The sequence below is a fragment of the Cygnus olor genome, chromosome 21 (genome assembly GCF_009769625.2).
Source record: "Cygnus olor isolate bCygOlo1 chromosome 21, bCygOlo1.pri.v2, whole genome shotgun sequence".
Classification (NCBI taxonomy): Eukaryota; Metazoa; Chordata; class Aves; order Anseriformes; family Anatidae; genus Cygnus; species Cygnus olor.
The window spans coordinates 8,443,114-8,464,769 of record NC_049189.1 but is presented as its reverse complement, the minus strand read 5'-3'; the positions used below and the strand labels follow the sequence as shown (position 1 = coordinate 8,464,769).

General features: G+C 52.8%; 1 protein-coding gene across 1 annotated transcript in view; it reads left to right on the top strand.

The window, feature by feature from the left end:
- The first annotated feature begins 6,507 nt into the window (after positions 1–6,507).
- Positions 6,508–21,656, top strand: part of EIF4G3 (eukaryotic translation initiation factor 4 gamma 3) — a 153,751-nt gene continuing 138,602 nt past the window's right edge. Inside the window, 1 exon segment of the mRNA XM_040534004.1 lies at positions 6,508–6,616. The gene's annotated coding sequence lies outside the window, so the exon portion shown is untranslated.

The window sequence follows — 21,656 nt, the reverse complement described above, 5'->3', positions numbered from 1 at the left end:
TGTCGGAAAAGAGAGGAGCGGGAGCGGCATGGGTGTAAGGCAAAGAGGATTTAAGCTGGGAGAGCAGGGCTAGGCGAAGGGGCCATTGCCCAGCTGCAAGAAGCACAGAGGAGAGCACAGCCACGCACCGCTGCCTTTCCCACCCAGCATGTCGCAGGGAGGATGCTGTCAGAGGCGGTTTAGCCATCTGAAAGGGAAATAATTGGCCTCCGAGGAATGTCCGTGCAGTCTGGGGCTCTTCCTATTTATCTGGGAGTTGTAGCAGCTAGTTGGTCCCTGCCAGCCCGGTGCAGGGCACAGCGGCTCACGGGTGCGCAATCTCCCTTGTGCGCCCCTAAACTCATCGCAGGAAATTATTTTCCAGTCCCCAGCCTGGTTATATCTGCTGTCTTCGCCTCTGCAGAGGGGACAGCCCCAGCGCAGGAAGGATTTGAAGGGCGAGCATCAGCTTGCACCCTCGCAGGGTGAGGGCCTGGCTGGGGGGATGCTGCGGTCAGGGCTCCTGGACCCGGCGGCAGAGGCCTGCCCATTTGGGAGGCCGCCGGGGTAGGCGCAGCTGGCAGGAGGTGATTCATCCCGCTCACATGCCAGTGCCCGGCGTGGGCTTGCCCGATCCTGGGTGGTATTTGCCTTATTTCATGCTCAGCCGTGCCCTGGAGGGCTGAGACGTTGGCCGAGGGCTGAGCCCAGGCAGGAGAAGGAACTGGCACGTGGGCCTGGCCATTCCCGAGGAAGGAGGGGAGGCTCCAAGTGTTTTTGCACACTCTTGTTTTTTGTTTTTTTTTTTTGCCTGGAGGATGTTGGAAAGGGATCATTGCGGGGAAAGCAGGAGAAGCCCGGAAGGAGAGGCGCTGTTGTGCCACGCCGGGTGAGAGCGGGTGCCCAGGGTGTGCGGGAGCCTCCGGAGCAAGCTGGGAAGGGCGGCCTGCAGCAGGGCAAGTGCTGGCTTCGGCACGGCCAAGGCCCAAGATGCTGAACCCAGCTGCCTGAACTGCTTGTCCCCTTCCCTGCCTGTCCTCTCCGAGCAGGATCCAAACCCCAGCACATCGTGATAGTGCTGGGGTCACCTGCTGGGACCATCAGGTTTTGGGGCAGCGAATGGGCCGTGAGCTTCTCCTCCCTGTGCTGCTGGAGGAAGGAGGAGAGCAAGCGGGAGGTGGTGAGCGGGTTTCCAGAGCAGGTTTCTAAGTCCCACCACGCAGCTTGGAGCAGACCTGGGACCTGATCGCACAGGTCACCATGGTGGTGGTTCTTACTCAGAGCCAAGCAATAAAGAAGCTGCTTAACTTTGCTTGCCCTGGGGGCCATCGCTTTGATCATAATGCTCTCCCCTCCAGCAGGACCTCTGCAGAAAACCAGCCCTTTTTTCCAGTGATACCCCAAGCCCTACACTCTTTTTTCCCAAGCTCACCAGCAGCTCTGCAGCTCTTACACACTTTGCCACATGCGTGTGAGCACATCTGCCTCTGGCTTATTGATTTCGGCAAAGAGGTATGTAAAAGATTGGTGGGACTGAAAAAAGTGTCGGTGATGCTCTGGGGCTAGTGCTGAGCGCTGTAAATTCAAGCTGCCCGTGATGCTACATCAGCTCCCAGGTGCTAATAAAGCAGCACGAAAAATAGGAGGAAAAATTCAGTGGAGAGGAACTAGAGGCAGGAGGAAGGGCATGGATCCAGCCAGCACTTGCTCAGGCTCGCCAAAACTGCAGGTTTAGTTGGCCAAATTGTTCTATGCAGGGTAGTATGAAAGAGAGACAAAGTGTCCGCTTTTTGCTGTTAGGAAAACAAAACGAAACAAAACAACAGACAAACAAACAAACGGAAGTGGCAAAGAGATGTCCTGGGGAGGCATCAGTTCTGTAGGAGCTCTAAGGTAGAGCCAGGAATCTGGCTCCTTTGCATGGCTAGCACACTTTGGAAGACAATATGGTGAAAATTATGGTGTTTTTTTTGTGTGTGTTTTTTTTCTTTTCCATTCTAAACGGGCAAAAAGGAGTGATATATCTAAAGATACTTGAGCTAGAAGGCTCGTTCACAGCTGTGTTTACAGGCAGCTATTTCTGTAGAACAGAGGGAGCCATAGATGTCAGTTTGCTCCTGGTGTGAATTTCCTTCCGCATGAAGGGCTGTACCAGAAGCTGTGTGCCATGCTGGGAGGCGGTCGATGGAGCAGTGCTGGGCACCAACCCCCACGGACCACATGACTTTGCTTACACCCTGAAAATTATCACAGCAAACTCTTTGCGAACCTTCAAAAAGGTGCAGAGGGGGATCTGTCTTTCCAGGTCCCTGCAGACAGGAGGGAAGTGCTGTGAGGGGGACAGCTCCCCAAGATGTCTGGAGATCTATCAGTTCTTGGGCAACCATGATAAAAATCTCTGTGTGGATTTAAAAAACAAAACAAAACAAATAAACAAACAAACAAAAAACACATTAACCAAGGAAACGGTGAAATGACAGAACCTTTAGCTCTGTGTGAGATTTGGGTTTGGGATCTGGGCTGTGATCAGCAGCCATTCCAGCAGGCAGTAAGCTGCAGAGGAAAGCTTGGTCTGATAAAAATACCCGGAGCCCCCTCTTGTAAATAAGTATTTGTTCCTTGCTGCATATGGAAACAGACAGAACTGAAAGTTTCCCTGTTCAGGACTTCTTTACAAGCTGTTCTGGTTTGTGTTTTTTGCTTAAAAAAATTTAATCAGTCTCCATTTCATCCCATTCCCTGCAAAGCAGTTTGAGGTAGATGTGAGCTCAGCTCATCGCAGGCATTTTTCTCTCACCAACCCTTTTACCCCTGTGCGGAGATATCTGGTGCAATGGAAAGCACTGGGCTGGGGAGGGAAAATAAATAGCGTGCTCGTCATCCTCCCCCTGCCACCAGCTCCAGTAATAACTTCTGGTGCCACGCAGCGCGCTTGTTTGGCGTGGCTGTGCTCCGTAGATAGCACCTTAGTAAGTAAGAAACTATTCCGATTGCAGAGCTACTCCTCCTGGAGGCCTGCGCGGCAGCTTCAGCAGCGTGGCACCAACAGGGGCTTTTCTTCTGACCCCATCTTGGAGCACTGGCCCCAGTGGAGCCTCGCGGTATGCTGCAGTCCTCTCGCGTGGGCACAGATGGGTTTCACGTCCCACAGTTGACATGCACAAACCACAGCGTTTTATAATTCAGAGTCTGGGTGGGATCTGACCCCCCCCCCAAAAAAAAAAAACACATACGCAAGCCCCTCGGGTGCTAGGCAGGGTTTTAACCCTTACAGGCCATGGGTCAACATGATGCTGGTGCTTGTGTGAGTAACAGAGTCCAGCCTCTCTCCCTTAAGATTCAGATTAATAAATAATAATACAAAGACATTTCTGCTTATTCTGCTTACATATTGGGCAGTTGCAGACAAGTGCATAGATGTGTGTGACTTACTGGGCAGCTTTTCTGCAGTGACCAGGACCCCCCCGACCTTTCTTGTTGCACAGCTGGCTTTCAGTTGCAGCACCAGTTACTTGCTAAGTGCCTGAATATACCACCAAGAGAGCTGTTTACTTTAATAAAAGCAGCTTTTCACTTCTAAGAGTTTATTTGTGATTGCTTTAAAGTATTATCTTCCTCCTAAACTCACAGCTACACCAAAGACCCAGCAGATGGGATGCAAATAAACCATGGAAAACTTTTCCTAAAGATCTTTCGTGATTAGATTTTTAACCTGGCCTAAAAGGTTGGCCATGGCAGATACCCCGAGGAGCGAGAAGCCCCTCTCCTAAGCCTGGGTGCCTGTGCGGGTTCAGCGAAGCGGGGCATCGGGGTAGCTCTGCTGGCGGAAAGCAGCAACCAGCCATCGAAGACAGCGGTGGGTGCCTTTGGGAGCGTTTCCCCGGGGTGTGCGGCGTGGCAGGAACACCGACGGGTGCCAACGCGCAGGAACGAGCCCTGGGGAGGCAGCGGCCGGGGGAGGACAAGTCAGGACAATCCTGCGGCTGCTGGGAGCTGCTCGGAGGTCCTTTTTAGCTCCCGGGCCAGGGAGGCGCTCAGCCCGACGGTGGCCACAGGGCCGTGAAGCGGTGAAGGCGACGGGCAGGCTGCAGCCCTTGGCGGGGTGTGAAGGCGGCGGCGCGAGGAGGCCTGCGGCCCGCCTCTCGGTCCCCATGCTGGTGTCGTCTGTGGGCTGGTGCCCGGCGTGTGCCCCGCCAACAAGCACACGGAGTCGGAATCCGCAAACAGGGCTTTTAATTACATATAACGGGACCTTCTATGACAAAGTGACGCGCTTGGTGGATGAGGGAAGGGCTGTGGATGTGGTTTACCTTGACCTCAGTAAGGCTTTTGACACCGTTCCCCACAACATTCTCCTCAAGAAACTGGCTGCGCGGGGCTTGGACTGGCGTACGCTTCGCTGGGTTAGAAACTGGCTGGATAGCCGGGCCCAGAGAGTTGTGGTGAATGGAGTCAAATCTGGTTGGAGGCTGGTCACAAGTGGTGTCCCCCAGGGCTCGGTACTGGGGCCGGTCCTCTTTAATATCTTTATCGATGATCTGGATGAGGGCGTCCAGTGCACCCTCAGTAAGTTTGCAGATGACACCAAGCTAAGTGCGTGTGTCGATCTGCTCGAGGGCAGGAAGGCTCTGCAGGAGGATCTGGATAGGCTGGAGCGATGGGCTGAGGTCAACTGTATGAAGTTCAACAAGGCCAAGTGCCGGGTCCTGCACCTGGGGCGCAACAACCCCAAGCAGAGTTACAGGCTGGGAGATGAGTGGTTGGAAAGCTGCCTGGCCGAGAAGGACCTGGGAGTATTGGTTGATAGTCGGCTGAATATGAGCCAGCAGTGTGCTCAGGTGGCCAAGAAGGCCAACAGCATCCTGGCCTGTATAAGAAGCAGTGTGGCCAGCAGGTCTAGGGAAGTGATTGTCCCCCTGTACTCGGCTCTGGTGAGGCCGCACCTCGAGTACTGTGTTCAGTTTTGGGCCCCTCGCTACAGGAAGGACATGGACGTGCTCGAGCGAGTCCAGAGAAGGGCGACCAAGCTGGTGAGGGGTCTGGAGAACAAGTCTTACGAGGAGCGGCTGAGGGAGCTGGGCTTGTTCAGCCTGGAGAAGAGGAGGCTCAGGGGCGACCTTATCGCTCTCTACAGTTACCTTAAAGGAGGCTGTAGCGAGGTGGGGATTGGTCTGTTCTCCCATGTGCCTGGTGACAGGACGAGGGGGAATGGGCGAAAGTTGCGACAGGGGAGTTTTAGGTTGGATGTTAGGAAGTACTTCTTTACCGAAAGGGTTATTAAGCATTGGAACGGGCTGCCCAGGGAGGTGGTGGAGTCACCATCCCTGGAGGTCTTTAAAAGACGTTTAGATGTAGAGCTTAGCGATATGGTTTAGTGGAGTGCTTAGTGTTAGGTCGGAGGTTGGACTCGATGATCTTGAGGTCTCTTCCAACCTAGAAATCTGTGTCTGTGTCTGTGCTGGACCCCATGGCCGGGGGTGGGCTGCCCTCGCAGGCCGCCATGTCCGCCCCCGCAGGTGCCACCTTCGCCCCGACGCCGCACGGTGAGGGCCCCGCGGCTGCCCCCCTGCCCCCAGGGGCCCGCGTGGCGATGGCGGCTCTGCGGCTGGGGGCAGCCCCGCAGCCGAGCGCTGCCGAAGCCCTCCGGAGCCGCTCGGCCGCCGAGCCGAAAGCGCCCGAGGCTGCCGCCTCTGCTCGCCCCGAGAGGCTCCGAAGAGCCCCGAGCGGCTCCGAAGAGCTCCGAGCGGCTCCGAAGAGCTCCGAGCACCTCCCCCCTGGGCGGGGATCCCTCCTCCGAGCCCGCCCGAAGCTTCCCGAACTCCCGCACGTCCTCGGCCTCCGGAGCGAGCCGAAGTTTCCCGAGCGCGGGGGTCACGGGAGGCGCCGGGCCGAGCGGGGCGGGGCGGGGGGCGGGCCGGGCCGGAGGACGCGTGCGCCCCGCGAAGGCCTCCGGAAGGAGCCGAGGTTTCCCGAGCGCGCCTCGCCAGCGGGCGCCTCCGGAAAGAGCCGAAGCTTGCCGAGCGCCGCCGGGCCGAGCGGCTCCGGAGCGGCCCGAAGGCGCCCGAGCGTCCGTCCTGCCGGACTGCTGGAGGCGGCCGCGGCGCCATGTTTGATGCTCCGCTGCTCCAGTGAGGAAAATCCGCCGGCATCGCCCGAGAGCCGCCGCCGCGAAGGGCGCCGCTGCCCCCGGGGAGGGGCGCCGAGACCCCCCGCCGCCGGCGGCTCATGAGCAGCGCGGCCTGAGCCGCCCCCCCCCGCTCCGCCGTGCCCTCCCCGCCGCGAGCCCTCCGGGAGGCGCGTTGTCACGGAGACCGGCGCCGGTGCCGGCCCGCCGCGCTGCCCCGGCCGCCGCCCCGGCCCCCGGCCCGCTCCCCCCCGCGCCCGCGGCCCGGCTCCCGGCCCCGCTCCCCGCCGGGGGGTGGTGGCTCCGCTTGGCGATGAGTTTACCGCAGAAGGCGGCTTTGAAACCCGGCGCGGCGGCGGCGGCGGCGGCGGCGGCGGCGGGGACCGGCCCCGGCAGCGGGGCGGCGGCGGCGGCGGCGGGGCCGCCTCCCCCCCCGGCTCCCCCTCACCCGGCGGCGGCGGCGCCCGCGCCTCACCCCACCATCAGGGCCTTGCCGCCCCAGCCGCCCCAGCAGTATCCTTTCCCCGGGGGGCTCGGCCCCCCCCGGCCGGCGGGGGGACGGGAGGGGGCACCCCGGGGGGGGGGCGGGGAGGGAGGGGGGAGGGGGAGGGGGTTGGGGCGCAGCCCTTTGGGGCCCCTTTTTGTGTGTGTGTGTGGGGGGGAGGGGGCGGGCCCGCGGCCCCCCCCCCCGTGCGGAGGGGGCTGCACCTGCTGGGGCAGCGCGGGGAAGGGGCCCCCGTCCCCCCCTTTCCCCCCCTGTTCCCCCCCTTCCCCCCCCCGTCCCTGTCGCCCCCCGTGGGGTGCTTCCTGCGTGGGGGCTTCAGCCCCAACCCCCCCCTCCTCCCCCCCCCGGTGAACTTTTAATGTGAAATCGCTTGTCACTTTGTCACTTTCGCCTCCGGTCCTGCCCAGGTAAGTGCCGGGTTTTTGTTGTTTTTAAGGCGAGTTTAAAGCCCGGCTCGGCAGCCGGGGCCGATTTTCCTGGGGTTTCGCTTTGCTCGTGGAAATCAATCGAAGGTGGGATGCGGCGCTGAGCAGCTTGCCCCGCGAGGCCGTGTGTGATGGGCAGGAGAAGCTTTCCGCTCAAAACCCCTCCGCCAGAACGGCCCCGCTACAAAGAGGGGCCGGCGCTCGGGAAGTGTTTTTAAAGGTCTCCGGTTCTCTGCGACTAGGCCCCGAGTCAGGAGGTAAATACTGCAGGGATCAGCAGGAAAGTGGGGTGGTGAGCGTGCGTGCCTGCCTGGGTTTTGTTTCCAGCGTTGGACAGCATCCCCCGGCGAATTGGCTTTCCTCCCCCTGAAGTTTTTTTGGGGGGGGGGGTTGTGGAGCGAAAAGACACGCTTGGCGAAATACGGGGTTGTCCTGGAATGGTGTCGCCTGCTGTGCAGGGGACGGTCAGGAGCGCGCGTCGCTGTGTGTTGGTGGTAATGACTTATATTTTAACATGGAAGCGTGGGGTTTATTTATTTATTTATTTTGGTTAAGAGCAGTTTCAGCTGTGTGATGTGTGTGTTCTTTAAGAAACGCGTTCCCTGTGTATAAGCATTTTGCTGCTCTCACTTTCAGTTTTGAGGTGGGAAAACCGAGCCCTTTTACGATCAGTTTAGGTCCATTGTTTTCTTGAGCTTCCGGCAAGATCATTCTTTCCCTGACCGCAAATAATATTGCTTAAATCATGGGACTGTTGACGTTACAGATTTGTTTGGGTCAAGTGAAACCTCTGAAGAATGAAGAGTGCTGCGGAGGGACATACCCTCCGCTGGGTGTTTCTGGCTAGCTTGTGATACTCTGTAATTCCAGCATGTGCTTTATTTAGGAAAACAGCGCGAAGGTGCTGTCATTACCAAGTCAGCAGGGTGGTGGTGAGTAAAACTGTTGCTCAGGAGGAATTTGTTCACTTCGGAGCGGTGTGCCAAGAGTTACAGGGGGAGCGCTGGCCAGCGTGCACACGGGGAGTCGGTGCTCAGCCGATCCTTCCAGCAAGGTGCTGGTTTGTCTGGGAAGAGCCTTGTCCGTGCGGGACGCGGCGCTGGTTGCCTTGACAGTTAAATGGCCGAACTTTGCCTGGGTCTGGGACCGGGAGCGCGCTAGGCTTTGTACAGCACTTCATTTTCAAGTCATCATTAAAAGAACCATGGAGGGATCGGAATACTTCTCCGGCATCACCGAGGGCGAGCTCGGTGGTGGTTTGCCGGAGGGGCAGCACGGTCACAGCTAAGGCAGGAGAGCTGTTGCTTTTGGTGAGTCTTGTCACTGCACGCCTCGCGCGCACGAGGGAAGAAGCCTTGGCTGACCTCTGAGAGCAGCGCTGAAGGAAGAGGCGTGGGGGGAACGTGCGTTCCCTAAAGGAGCGGCGGCAGCATGTCGCCTCGCCTGGAGCCACCAGAGCAGGAGGGGGAGAGGAGCCAAGCGCTGGGTAGCGAGGACAAGTCAGAGGTAGGGATGCGGGCAGGTCAGCGTGGTGGGGCTATTTTTCCTTGTAGCCATGCCTGTTTCGGAAACACCGTGTTTGACTGCTGCCGCTCCTGAACTTTTAAATAATCTGTCCGTGCAGTGTATACAAGCGCCGTGTTCTTGGTGCCTTTTCGGTGAGCTGTGTTCAGGTGTCCTGGCTGGTTTTTCCTCCGCCGAAAGTTGTGCGTGCTTCCAGGTAGCAAACAAAAGCTGTTACCTTTTGTCAGCAGTGCTGCAGAAGTGAGGCTTCGGGAGCGTAGTTCATCTGCGCTTTGCTGAAGTGCAGAGGGTCATCTGAGTTCAGCCTTATTTTTAGCTCTGTTTGTTTTTTTTCTGTTTTGGTACGACTGTTGAGACAGTGTTACCCTACAGCAGATAAACTGCAGCTGCAGGTTTCTCCTGGCAACTGGGAGTGCACCGCAAGGTCCCTGGGTCTCCTCCTCGCAGCAGTGCACGTAATGTCGGTCCAAATGATCGTCGCATGTTAGTGGGTAGACTGGGGCTCAGACTTGGGCTTTTTAAACTACAGCTGCTTCCACGCGGTGAACTCTGTGTCTGTGGAGACACACGGGGTTTCAGGACGTGGTACATCAGGAAATTAAATGTACGATTGAAAAAGAAGAATTGGGTAAGAGAGAACTGGGCAGGAACGAGGACTGCTTACGTGAAGTGCGTTTGTAGAAAGGGATTAATGAGGGAAAAGGAAAATTCGGGGGAAGAGATTTAAAATCAATTTTCTGAAGGAAAGCAAAGCTGGAGGGTGATGGACATGAGTAACAGGAATGTTTTGACGGGAGTTTCATTCTGTTACGTGCTGACAGGGAAGTTACTGGAGCTGCTGTAAGACGAGAGCTTGGAATAATTTCCGTATTGCGGCGGCTTCGAGAAATTCAACTTTCTATGTAAAAGTAAGTTGGGATACCTTTGTGGCTTTGGCGGTGGTGAGTAGTCAGTCAAACCTGATTTCAGGCAGAAGTTGTGCTCAACGTTGTCGGTGTGAGCAGAACTCCCAGCTCCGTTCTGACCCTGCCTGTGGGGGGGGACAGCGAGGGTGTCCGCGTGCCACGGCGAGGTGCCGTGCCTGGGCTGTGATGGGGGCTGAAGCCAGGCCTGCCCCCTTCCAGGCTGCCTCCGAGCAGTAAGTGCCGTACGAAGCCGATTGTTCTGTAGCAGGGCTTCTCCCATCAAAACGTAGAATGCTGAAGGTGCGCTGCTGGCTGCTGGCTTTCTGTGGGCCTTGGTGGTTTTAACTTGGTGCTACTTCTGTGCGTTAAGTCACGCGGTGCTTCTCTGCTCTCCTTCCTGCTCCCACTTCCAAGTTTCCCGAGGTATTTTTTGTGCGTGTTATAATAAGCTGTTCTTTAAAAAGTCCCCATGCTGTGAATAAATTTTTGTGGATCAATATAATTAGGTTACCGGTGTCTTCCTAGCCTAGACATCAGCAAACACTGCGCTCTAAAGGACAAACAGATTGATTTAGGCTGAACTCGGGTAGCGTTGCATGCCTGCTGGCCCTTCAGGGTTAATTTAGCAGCGTACCTTGGAGCCAAATTAGAGCCATCTTGGCCTCTGTGCTGGTGTCTGTAGGTTTTGGTTTTCTTTCCCAAACTTCCTTGCGTTTGGAGGGAGTTCAGCTGCCTGGTTTTTGATGCTCTCCGTGCAGGCACCGGTAAGCTTGACCTTAATATAGCGCTGTAGCTGTTGGGGTGTGGGACTGGCTCTCTCTCAGCCCGGGTATTTTTCAGGTTATTGCAGCAGGGCATCGCGGCAGCTTCGGGGTGGGTTTTTAAGCAACAGTCGTTTAAAAATTTCTTTCTCTTCCCTTACAGCCCTCCGTCCCTCCCCTTTGCTTCTGTTTCTGAGAAGTGGAGAGGAAGGGTCAGCATTTTTGTGTGCGCGTGTGAAGTTCAACATTGCCGTGCACAGACATTTGGGTTTTGCTGATGTTTCCTCGGTGATCGAACGTCTGCTTTTGGTTTTGCAAGGTGCTTTAGCTGACTGCGCTGTAGTCCCTCGCAGAAATCGGCACGCAGGCGGTACGTGGCACCGCTCCGCATGGGAGCGGAGGATTGTGGCGGCTTCCCAAAAGCCTGGGAGAACAGCAAGAAATACAGGATCGCTTTCAGGAGCGTCAGAGATCTGTGTGAAGTCGGGGTGAGGTTCTGGCAATGCTTACCTGGTGTTCGGACGCGTGCCAGGTTGTGCCGTTGCAGTAGGCCTGCGCTGGTAGTCTTCTAGTTAAATTAAGGCTGCTAACGAGGGCTTGGCTGCGTTGGCTTTTCTCTCTTCCGTGTTCGTAGCTTAGTGAGCAGGGAGTTGAGGAGGTGCCGTAGGGTGGGAGGAGAAGCGGCCTGGGAACTTCCCCGGGGAGAGCATCGTCGGCGTGCCCTGCGAGAGAGCGGGCGCTGGGCGCTGGCTGCCCCTGGGAGCTCGGCGCCGCCTTCGCTTGCCGCGTGCTTCTGTCCCGAGTGGCTTTTTTCCAGGTGTGTGATGCAATGTCTTCGGGCGCTCTCTGGGGTTTATCTGTTGAGGACTTTGAAGATCAAGGTGTGGGGATTAGGCAGGCGGTGGGAGCTGCTTGGGCACACCAGTTGTTGATGAAGGTCGTGACTGTGTGCGAAGCACCGTGCCTCCCTGCGCCTCCGGCAGATCAGCTCCGGCTCCTGCGCTGCTTCTGTGCTGAACTGGAGCTGAAATGAGAGCAGGATCAGAAGCGCCCTTCCAAATGCCAGTCACAGATGCTTTTGAAGAACGGTGTTGGGAGCGCTGCAGTCCTGAAAAGGAAGGAGTGGTGAGAGGCTGAAGGAACCAGGCTGGGATCAGAGATGTTCCCTGCTTTCCGCTTCAGGTACAAGCCCTGAGTTCAGGGGCGAGCTTTCTGAAATCTCAGCTGGGTGAAGGGACACAAGGGATTCCTGTTGCCTGAGAAACGTTTCTGTTTTAAAACTGTGTGACTCCGTGGAGACCTTATATCTTGGGAGGGGGTGCAGCAGGAGAGAAGCTTCAGAAAAGCTTATTTCCCTGCCGTGATAGTGGCTGTCCTGCAGAGGAGGAACGGGCACGAGGTTGTGAGCGTATTGCCAAAAAGTAAGTGCTTTTAGACTTCTCTGCCATCTCCCTTGTTGATGATCCCCAGCCTTGGCACGTCTTAGCATTCTTTTGAGCAGAAATAGCTTTAATTTATTTAATGACAAAAGCCAATCATGTTATAGTGCAGATATGCCACTTTACTGGCTTTGTAAGATTTCATGGTGAAATGTCTTGGAGAAAACCATTCTTCCAACAGCGTGATTTGAAACAACTTATTTTCCTCTCACGTTTGGAGCCATGATTGTATATGTTCTCTGGCAGAAGCCTGCAGGAGGTTACTTTAGTCATTTACAGATCTATATTTTAAGGTGCAGTACTGATCTTGGAACACGGTTTGTATTTTTATCCGTGGTAGTAACTTGATTAAGTTGAGTAAGTACTAGGAGCCTTAGAACAACTAACCTCCCTTTTCAGTGTCGGGAAGTAGAAGGATTTTCCTCTGTGTGCATGGGTTTTGTCCGTCATCGTGTTAGGGCTGAAAGGCTCTTTCATGTCGCTAGCTAACATGGGCTGTGTCGAGCTAGTGTGGTTGCTCCGTTGGTGTGTCACAGGAGGAGTTAGCAGTGAAGGTCTCCCTTTGGAAGTTGTGGGTAACCTGTATTTTCTTTTTCTCCCTAATGCAACAATTTCAGGGCTAGTCAGCTGTCAAGTTCAGCTGTGTGTAAATCGTCTAATATGACTAAAGTCGCTGGAATTTTCACTCTGGGGAATTAGAGATGGGTCCTACCATTGTTTTACAGGCATTCCTTCAGTGGGAGCCTTCATCCATGACTTCACGTCTGTTTGCAATTGCAAAGGCTTTCCTGGAATGAATGGGGAGGAGAAAAACGGGCGTTTGTTCTGGGGCACGGGGTGCAGGTGGAGGAGTGGTGCGGCCCCCGCTCTGGAGGGGCTGGTGTTTCTGTTTTTAGGGGAGCGCAGTTGGTGTGAGTTTCCGTAGTTCTGTGTTGTGCACTTCGTGGTAGTTCCAGGAACTTCTCGCACACACAGCTTTCCTTTCCAGGCTGCGGACTTTGTTTTGCCTCCCAAATAGGGAAGGATGATGTGGAACAGCTGGAAGAAGAAAATAGAATGGATTCTTAAAAAAGAAAAGGATCAAAGGGAGGAGAGCAGAATAAGCTTTTAGGCTAGCAAAATTTTCTAGTACATGTTATTCTTATGTTTTATTATATACATTTGGAAGATGTCCCAGAGCATGCTCTCTCTTCATAGAAGGTGATGGCACGTTGTTGCTGATGGGACTTGAGTCAAATTGCTGCTGGGCACATAACTAGGTTAATGGGACAGTATTTTTTCTTTTCCTGAAAGGAAAATTACACGTTCTCTATTCTTACGGTACCTTAAGAATTGTTTTTGCCTGTTTGCTGTGTAGTCACCCGAGATGGGCAGAAACAGGCTAGTTTCCTACGCGGAGGAAAGCTCTAAGGCTTCCCTGGATTGTATTGTGTTTAAATCAACTCTGCTACCAAAAATAACACCTTTCTGCTGTTGGTTGTAACACCTTTGAGTATCCTTTACCTGGATGAGATCTGAAATATTTCTAGAGTTTCGAGCATGCCTGACAAAAAGCAGAGCGGCCTCTCAGCTGCACCTCTTGAAAGAAAGCCACATGTTTGATCCTCGGCCGATACCAGTAGTGTTCTCCAAAACTGTCGGGGATGTGTTGAAATGGGTTAGGACTTGCCTAGGTGCAGCTGCTCCTCTCCCAGCGGTTGGACACGGCAGGAATGAGACTTGCTTTGGAGAAGGAGCGTCCTTGTGGGAACAGCTGGGCGAGAGCCACCGTGGGGACCACCGCCGCGCTCAGCGGGTGAGTGGGCTTCACGTGGTACCCGCTCCGGGCCGTGGGGTAGGAAAAGGCGCCTTGCTGCTGCTCCTTGGGTGTCCTTGATGCTGTGAAAGCACTGAAGAAACAAAGAGTTAATGCGGTTAAAGATCTTAATTCAATAATACAGGTTTTCCTGAGTTTGGGAAGCCTTTGCCAGTTGGAAACTAATAAACATTGCACTGGCTCTCTGTCAGGTTGCCAAATAATGATTTTGCATTTGTTTGTGTTTCAGTCTGATTTACACGTGAGAGTGACTCTGTGCGAGTCACTGAATTCCTAAGGTTTAAATGGCCGTGTTGCTAGTGGCTTTTGAAAATCCATTTGAACTAATGCTATGGCTGCACCAGTGGTGGTCTGAAAAAGAGATTTCCCTCTCCTATGCGTTATTAAGGAGTCGTAGAAGTTGCTGCATCTTGAAACTGGTGTTTTTCTGAGCTTATTTTGTTCTTTCACTGAAAAGCAAACATGACAGAAGTCTTCAGTCTGTTCAGACTAAGCAGGGGAGACTGCCTATAAGAATGAGAGAGTTTTTTTTTTTTTTTTTTAGTGATACTACTTGCAGCTTTGTTTTCTTAGTCAGTCACTGGTTTTGAAAGGCTCCTAACTTCCTTGGGAAAGGAAATGTCTAAAAATGTGTATTCCACCTAGGCAGTGAGACCTCGCCCTTCTGACCTTGGACTATGGTAAGCTCTTCTACGCAATTGTCAAGCCTGAACTGAAATTCAGGTTGAAATCTCATCTGAAAACTTTCTGAGAGTCTTTATTCTTGTTTGTGATGCACATCGTGCTCCAGGCTTGACACTGGGCACCTTGTCTTGCAGCATTCAGCTGGTAAATCGGGCAGGCCCGATACGTATGTTATATTTGAAACGGAACTTGGCAGAGTACTATAGCTGAGGGTAGATAATCTATACCATTTATCTGGGCGGAAGTCAAGGACCAAAATCAAAAAGCACTTAAAGCATGTTTGTTGTGACTTTTAATGTGAAATTCATGGTGCTTCGTAAGCTCCGGAGTGTGCGGGGACAGTGATTTCAGGAGCTGGTGATTCATGCCCAATTTTAGCATGGTGAGGCTCATGTAGAAGGTTCTTTTGGACGTACTATTTTGTGAGCTGCTGAGACATCTGAGGAGTTCAGCTTGCTCTAGAATATATGGTTAGCTTCAGTTTGTGGCATCCTGTCTTCCCAGTGCTTATGCAAATATAGATACTAGTTACTGGATGGTCTTTCTTCAAATACTCTGCTCTGCTGGGCTCTGCACTTTTTGTTCTGGATCTGTAAAATCCAAAAAATTCAGCTGTCAACCTGTTTGTAACTTAGCCTTTATGTTTTCCTCCAGTAAAGGTGTTTTAAAGTCAATTTCAAAGTGCTTTTACGTCTGGCTCTTCAAAAGAAAAAGATGTAATTGTTGTTGATATGCAAATATTGCAAACTAAATTTTTGGGGTGTTCTGTGAGCTTAAGCTGTTCAGCTTGATTGTATTGATTACATTTCCATAAACCTTTTCTTAATTAAAAAGTTTGTCTGCACAAATAAACTCCTTAACGTTTAAATATTTGGTTCTGGGCTTGCGTACCAAGTTTAGCTTGATGTGATTCCCATTCAGCCCCCCAAAACGGAACATTTGGTTGTGCTGTCTGTGGCAGCAGTACCTGGCGTTGCAGGCATTCACTGAACAATTGTTGCTGGCGCTTGGCATGGTCCCCATCTCTTCTTGCTGAAGCCAAAGCACACTTTATCCACTCAGGCTGACGTTAAGATCATTAAATAAATGAATGAATTGTGCTGTCACCAAATTCCGATCCTGGCAGACTAAGAACATGTGAATTTTATAGCCCGGACCTCTGTCCAGAATGTGTTATTGAATGGCCTGGATGTCAGTAGTGGGAATAGTCAGCAAGTGCTTTCTAGTAAAATGGGTATGCCTTAATGAGAATTACGGTGGTGAGTGGTGTAAAAGCCTGAATTTACTAGACATCTGATCATCCAAGATGAGTATTAATCAGCCTGTGAAGTGCGTGTAAAAAGAAACCGGAGCACCGCAGTAAAACAAGCGAGCGCAGGAGAACCGAGGCGGGCAGGGAGCTGTTCCTCTGCTGGCGGTGCGGATCTGTCTCCGATTTGTTAGGGAAGCGGTGGAAGCAGAGGTAACTGCCAGCCTCCGGGGAGCTGGAGGGCTCTCTGGTCTCACTGAAGCGCTCAAAGGTTGCTCAGGATCTGAAGGTCTCAGAGCTGGCTGCTGAGCTTCCCCCTGCAGGAGGAGAAAGCTGAAAATACTTGCTTAGGGGAGAAGAGCTCGCATGCCAGGCTTGGGTTGCTCTTCTTTGTGGTCTAGCTCCATCCCTGGTTTCGTGATTTTGGACTTAAGACAGTGTTTTTGCTTAGGGGTAGGGGACATAAAAGACCTGTAACTTCCCTGCCTGTTGCAGGTAGGTCAAAAATGTCCCTGGATTGCACAGGAAAAAGTGCAAGTGGGGTTGGGCTGAACGTATCTGCATTCTGCTGGTACTGCAGTCCCAAAGTGTCTTCTGGGTTCGGGATCTCCTAAAATCCACAGCTGGCGGGCCAGAACGGCGTGGGGTGCTGCGTGAGATGCCTCCGGGAGCAGGGGTAGCCGCTCACCGCAGCTGAGTGGCTTCGCCTGGACAAAAGACTTGGTCCTGGTGGCCCCGTGGGAGCCGCGGCCGACGACACGCGGTGCTCCGAGCGGTGCTCCCCGTGGGCTCTGAGACAGCAGGGTTGCTCGTGGCACTTAGCGTGTCCTTTTGCTGTAGCAGGAGGAATGTTACAAGCTTCAATTCTTGCTGGGCTGGTGAGCCTCGCATTACGACGAGTTTAACACAAATTTGAGGGGCGATTCTGAAGACTAACGGCAGTGTTTGCCTGTAGGAAACCGCTCACGGAGCTGCTTGTGTGCCTGAGTTGGATCCCTTAGTTTTACCAGCGTGTCTGGCTATACACACGCATACAGTGTGTATTTTGATAGAAGTTCTCTGTTGGACCTACGAGTTATTTCAGTGTTTCTCTGTCCATCCTTTGCTTGCGTGTACTTTGTGCATGCGGCGGAGCCTGGGCAGTAGGTGCTGCAGAGCCTTTGGGGATCACTGCTGGGACGGAGGGGCGCTGTGCCGCAGCTCTTTGTGCTTCCTTGCGGTTGTCACAGGCGTGTGGCTGGTGTGGGCAGTTCCTTGTTCTGTTTGGCTGATGCTTTCCCTTCATCTGATCATAGAACCACGGAACAGCTTGGGTTGGAAGGGACCTCAAAGCTCACCCAGTTCCACCCCCCTGCCGTGGGCAGGGATGCCACCCACCAGATGAAGTTGGCCGAGGCCCCATCTAGCCGGGCCTTGAAAACCTCCAGGCATGGGGCATCCACAGCTGCTCTGGGCACTTCTCTAACTCGCGGCGCTCCGTGTTGCTCGAGCCCCTGCGTCTCAGGACATCAGAGATGCTCTGCACGAGGGACGACTTGAAGCGTTTGATTCGGTCCCTTCTTGTTCTGATCATAGTGAAACACCAACGTTTAACACCAAACGCAGTGCTATCAAACAGGAGGACGTCCTTTTCTCAGTCTTCTCTTCCTCCCCTCACCGTGCCTGGATGTTTGACTTGATTAGGGTTAACCTGATAAAAGGCTGCTAAAGTCGCAGCAGTACCAGCGTGGTCCTGGGTGCATCCCTGTTCGTGTTCTGCCAGGTGATGCCGCGGTGACAAGGAGAGCCAAGTGGCGGGGGGCTGCTTCTAGGTGCTTGTTCAGAAGTTTGTTATCTTTGGAGACCCGCTGCAAATACAGTGCTGTAGTTCCTGTGCGGTCTGAAATCAGCAAAGCTGGACTTTTACACCAGTCAAAAAAGGAGCAACCCTGCCAGCGGAGAGGTCTGCGCAAATGGTCCTGAGCGACCAGAAGGCAGGGGCGGGTCCTGAAAGTGCCATTTCCTTCCTGACGCACAGGGGGTAGCACATCAGGTACGTACGTCTGCGCTGCCTTCTGCTGCGCGTGGTTCACAGCGACGCTTCGGGGGCCGCTTGGCACGATCAGGAGAGAGTTGTGTGCTTGGAAGTCTTCCTTGGTAGCCACGTGTGCTGGAGGCAGCCTTCCCTCTGCGTCTGTGGCCTGAAGTCAACAGCCAGAGCTACGGGCAGTAAAACTAGCTTTTAAAATGAAAAATGCTCTGAAACGAATTCACTGCTCGTCTTCAGGTTCAGCTGGGATAAATATATTGTTGCTATTGCTCTTTTTCGTCAAGCACCCTATAGAGGTGTGCGTGAAGTATGCAGCTGAGAGTCCTTATGTGGAAAAATTGAACGATTGAAGCACTGGACCAAAGAGACCCAGAGCTCCTGCCCACCCTGTATCACTCTTTGAACTATGGCTTTTGTGCAGCAGGGTAAGATGCATCACTCTGTCTTCCCTTGATGCCTGTGTTTTCAGGACTTCATTTTGTGTGACATGGGATTTTAACTCGGGAGAAGTCATAAGCTCTGCATGTGGCAAGAGGGCGCTTATGATTTCATTTCATTTTAATAAACCGCTGAAATAAAGATTATGGGGGGGAAATCGCAAGGCGTTACAAAATTGGGAGTTGAAATGAGCGTTACTGCTCTCAAGGAGCACACTTTTTGAATCCGTTGCTCAGATCACGGAAGGACAATCAGTCTGGGTGACAACACCGCTGTCACCGCGATGCTTCCTGACAGATTGACCAGCAGAGCATTAAATTTTCCCATGAAGTCACAGCGTGAAGTATTAGAGACCCGGTAGGAAACGCAGCCTAGTGAATGAGACAGTACACCACGAGGCTGCTTGATATTCCTGCTCGTCACGCAGATGGAACGCGGGGCTGGGGATGCAGGGTGACTCTTGGAGGGTCCCCAAGCCCCCAGGGGCGCAAGCAGCGGCCGTCCCTGTAGAGAAAAGGGACAAGCACGTGTGGTAGCCTCGTCAGCTGGAGTGGCTTGTTTGCGTTTTTAGGGTACGAGGTTGGAGGTGAGTGGGCTGGGGGCAGTTCTGTGCTCATGCAATGCATAGGAGGATACAACTGAGTAAGCTGTGTTCCAGTACATTACAGAAAACAGTGTTGAAAGACTCGGTTGGAATTTAGATTCTCAGGTGAAAATTGCCATGAGTGAGCGCTGTGGTTCTTGTGTCTGGAACTTTTTTTCCCCCTTCTGCTCCTGTAACAACATGCCCCCAGATGCAGATAATTGCTGTGCTAAAGGGAAGCTGGAGACATAAGGTTTTACTTTATGAATTCAGTGAGTGCAATACCAATGCTGAAGTTTGTTGCAGGCTGCAAGCTGAATAAAGGCCGAGAAACAGCTTGGTCAGAGGAATGCTTTTCTCTGGACTCTCTAGAAAACCAGAGAGGCGTTTTTCTGGTTATTACTGGTTTTAATTTTCTTCTTTCTCTGGGGGTATCTAATAATCTCCCCTTGGAAAGGGAAAATTTGGTATCTGTCTCTACAGCTTGATGCTGCCCTTACTACAAGAACCATTGCTCCGTTTCGGTTGGGACCAGGCAGGTTGCCTCCTGGTCTGTCCTCCTCAGCCGGTCGTACAGCCGTGGCACCTGGCCCTCTTCCCTTTCTCTGTTTGGACTCCGGCGTTCTTAACTAGGTATGTGTTTGCAGTACAAACGCAGTTTAGAAATAACTGTGTGTTAAGTAACTGTTCTGAAGGAGGGGAAAAAAAAAAAAAAAGAAAAAACACAACACAAAGCAAACAATCCCAATCTTCTCTTGCTGGCGAGGCTGCCGGGAACAGTGGCACCGCTCTGCCAGCCCGATGGAAGCCGTCCTCCCCAACGCGCCGACAGCGGGTCCAGGCTGCCCGGCCCAGCACACGGAGCCTGTTTACGAAGCTACCTCACAGCAGCTCACAAACAGCGTCTAAGCAGCTCAGAGCCTCTTTGCCAGTGTGTGTGCAGCTGGTATCGGGCCAGAAACTGCTGTTTCAGCTGCTAATCGGGGGACAGAAGTATGCTAAATTGGGGATTTTTTTTTTTTGAAGTGTGCTTCGGTTTGCATGAGATACTGTGTGTTTTGCATGTGGTGTGAATTGTTTTAACCCCAATGATTAAGATTGAAATACAGAAGTACTTCACAATAACTAGCCCTAATGTTATATCAGCAGTTGTGGTACGGAACGTGAGAGGTAGGTGATGGGTATGGCTTCAGCTCCGCTGCCATGCGTGGGGCGTTTCAGTGAAATACATTTTTTTTCCTGCCAAACTAGATGGATGCAGGCTTCTGCTGCAGCCAGAGGTCTAGAGGATAGCTGCAGAACTGCCCTGGTTAGTTCGGAAATACACCAAAAGCTAAAGTAACTCTAGAAAGGAGAGGGCTGTATGTGTCCTAAGGCCAAACAGGAGATCCAAACCTTGTTCTGTGGCTGGCTCCTCGCAGTTGCTCCTGTGTGATCTTAGCCGAGCCAGCTCACTGCGGCCTTGCTTTGTATGTTTTTACAGCATTTACCAAGACATTCACTTAGTCTAACGCTTGTATAGCTGCCTCTCGGCGTAAGGCTGCTACTATTATTTTCTTTTCCTCTCTCAAAATCGACGCGTGATGAAGGAAAACACGGCATTCGTCACATGCTCTGGCTCCAGAGGATTGCTTTGGGTCAAACTGCCCCCTGCCTCCCCGCCTCGGCCACAGCTCAGGACTTGGGTGGGCGTGAGGTTTCTCTGGGGTGAGATCTTCCTGGGGATGGCTGCAGCCGGGGCGATCTGCGGCCCCGCTTGGTGCAGCGACCCAGGAAGCTTTCTCTGCCCGTATTTTCTCCACTGAACCCTTCCGTTCACTTCCATCTTTAAATGTTTCAGACAGGGATCGCTTCTCCGAAGCTGCTTAGGGAGGAATCTGGTGGTTTTTAAACTGGCAAAACAGGGGGGTGTGGTTAGCTCTGACTGGGGTGGTTGTTATCAGCTGGGGCAGAAATGTCTTCAGTGAGCGGCAGCTGGAGCGTTATTTTGGCAGCCTCTTCACGTCCCTTGTCTCTGGAGGGGAGTTTGCTGTGTGCAGTCGCCTCTGTTGTGCATGCCTAGGGGTCCTGGGAGCTAGCATACCACTTCCCTGCTAAACTGTTTCTCATGTAAATATGTTTTTTAACACTTCCCAAATGCTTGGTAGCCAGAGGCTGGTCTAGAAGAGCCTTGTTGGGAAAAGCAATGTTAGGATATCTCTCTCTTTCAGGTAATGTTTTTTTTTTTTTCTCCTTCTGTTGTAGTTAATTGCAAAAATAAATGCAGTTAACAGTATCCAAAAGACTTTTTCTTGCTGCACCATGCTGAGAAATGCCTTGTTCGTGATGCTTCCTTCCCCCCAAGCTTGGTTCGTTTTTAGATGCTGAAGGGCATTCTGAGACTCTGTTATAACTTCATTTCACATCATGTTTATATGAAACAGACAAAAAAAAATACAGTGCTTTGCCAAATATTTTCGGAAAGAACAAACTTTGTGGATAATCGTTTTCATGTTCTACCTGCTCCTTGGTGTGTTAAAGCTACAGAAGAATCTTCTCTACCCTGAATAAAGGCTTTGAGAGATTAGCCTTCAAGTAGTCACTTGAGGCAGGTTGATTAAGAAATATACTCAATGTTAGATTAAATCAAGATTTGAATAATGGAGTTACAATTGACTGTCACTCCTGTAATCCAGTTATTTTTAGATTGGGATCGGTATGTGCCACTCCCCAAGTTGTCTGTAGCACTGCTCTGAAGGCGGACTGATCAAAATGCCGTGCGACAGCGTGGAGCTTCCCCAGTTGTGTACTTGCAACTTCATCCCGTTACCACGTGCGTTGTTAAATGCATTGCGCCAAAACTTGGCGATCTGGAGCAAAGGAGTTCACAGCAGAGCACTGAGGGTTGTTGCCCAAAATGCAGCTCAGATATGTAAGTCGAAACAACGTGCCTGTATCGATGGCGGGGCTTGAGGTCTTTTTGTGTTCAAAAAACATTTGGAGTCGTGTTGGGGAGGAGCTCGGTGAGTCACCGCACGTGCAATTTTAGCTCTTGGATATCTTCAAAGAAGAAAAGCGTGGGTCTGAAATACCGTCAGACCTCTCTTGAAGCAGAGGAAACTCGCCGGACAAATTCTCCCAAGATCTCCCTTGGATAGCACGCTGCTCAGGCCTGCCTCCTCTCCAAACGCGATGGCAAGTGTTTGTTGCAGCGTG